The following is a 2,239-nucleotide window of genomic DNA, read 5'->3' on the forward strand; positions in this document are numbered from 1 at the left end:
TCATCCTGTCCATTTTCTCATGTCTTTAAAACAAATGTTCAGTAGATTCAAGGCTCATGTGTCCATTAGTAAGAGAAAAGACAGTTTATAAACACCATTCATATGAAGTCTCTGGTCCATTCCATTATTGTCATGTTGCAGGCAATCCTTAAAAGTGGTGAAGACCTTTCATTAATAGCATTTAGCTGTAGCAATCTTGGAAAAAAAAAAAAGAAAGAAAATCAACAAGAGAGATATATCCATGTTAATTACATAAATATTAGCCTGAGTGATTGTATGTCCATCCAACTGTTGATTTTAGAATCTATACAATCAGGGGCGGACATAGCACTAGGCAAAGGTAGGCATCCGCCTAGGGCCCCCAGAAGCCAAGGGCCCCCTAAAAATACAAATAATATGCTTTGTTATTATCATTAATGCTAAATAACATGTGCTGAAATTTTAAATATCACTGTAACAACACCGATATGATTGATATTGCTGTTATTTTCACCACCATCAATGCAAGCAACCCCTTTCCCCCTCAGATCAGGCTGTAGTGGAATATTCCAAGATTATTTTGCATTTACATGAGCCAAACCGCTCTGAAAGTTTTGTGTGATTTCACCATATACTCTGTTGCAAGTTACAAGTTAAGCTAGATTGTTGCTAGTTCAGTTTGGTTTGAATTTGTGGAGAGAAAAAAATAAACTGAATCTGAACTTCCTAAGGTAACACTGTATTACCAAACGATCAGACTGCTGCACAACCTGCACCGCCGCCCGCCACTGCTCCCACGAGCACAGGCTGCACAGCACTCACTACAGACCTTATTCACACTAGCACCATCTTTTTTAATGGGAATTACAACGAGGCTGTGAGGGGTAGACTTACAGTCTCTTCAATGGGCTGTACTGCAGTTTAAAGTGTTTTTTGATCGTTCCGCGGACAAAACTTTGAAAAAAATATTTCCAAGAACATTCAGTATACAAAGAACTCCAGAAAACATGAGTTGTGGAAAATCAGATGTGATCTAGGAGCTTTCTACAGCTTTATACCGTTCGTGCCATTGAAGAGATGGTACTCTATCCCTCACAGCCAAAGATGGCGCTAGTGTGAATAAGATCGATAGTCGCTAATACACAGTGTTGGTGATGATTGTGTTCTTGGCGTTGACACTCGTAAAGAAAAAAATAAATTTTTCTCAGAGTGGGTTTCCATCCGATTATTTTTATGCGCATTTTGAAATTGCGCATAAGAAATCCTGAATGGAAATGCTTGATATGCGAATAAACTTTTGCATAAAATGTAAGGCGGCTCCCTTAAGATAATGCGCATGACATAGCAGTGGATGGAAAGCGCAACGATTCGTATTTTCTTTAGTCAAATTTTTAGAAATGCGTATAAAAATGTAAAACATTTTGATGGAAACCCAGACATGTTTTTGCCTTATTTAGCAATGTAAATCTAGCAAACTTTTGTATGTTTTCAAATTTAAAAGTTGATCAAAGCCTTCTGGAAACCTGCAAAGTCAAGTTTTAGTCTAATCATTTGGATATAGTTAATTCAAGGTCAAGATGATGGAGGAAAAGTGCATTAAGAAAAAGGGAGAAAGAGGTATTGTAGTAGTATATACTGTAATTCATAGTAGCCAGATTGTGTTTTTTTTATATAATGTGTTGTCAGACATTATTATTCAATCTTTTTTTAGAAAGTTGGCACAACCAGGGGGAAAGACACAACCACAGACACATTTTTGTTTGCTGCTTGCAATCTAGTGCTGTCACAGAGACTGAGGACACTTACTATATTTCAGTGATAACTTTCGACGTAAATGTGTGTCATTAAATTGGGCCTCATTCCTGTACTTTGCCTAGGGCCCTCAAATCACTAATTCCGCCCCTGTATACAATAAAAAATGTTATTTCTATAGCACATTTTAAAACAACTTCAGTTGTCCAAAGTGCTTTCCAGAAAGTACAGACAATACAAATAAGACACATAAGAACATAAAATCAAACATCATACATTCAAACAACTCATCAACACCATTTTCATTGTTCTGTTTCAAATGCCAAATTAAAAAAGGAGATTTTAAGATGAGATTTAAGTCACTATAGTCGGTGAGGATCTAATAATATTCTAATCTAATTTAGTACTTCTAAAGGAATGTTCCGGGTTCAATACAAGTTAAGCTCAATTGACAGCATTTGTGGCCTAATTTTGGTTACCACAAAAATTAATTTTGACTCCTCGCTCC

Source organism: Myxocyprinus asiaticus, chromosome 40 (genome assembly GCF_019703515.2).
Source record: "Myxocyprinus asiaticus isolate MX2 ecotype Aquarium Trade chromosome 40, UBuf_Myxa_2, whole genome shotgun sequence".
NCBI classification, from domain to species: Eukaryota; Metazoa; Chordata; class Actinopteri; order Cypriniformes; family Catostomidae; genus Myxocyprinus; species Myxocyprinus asiaticus.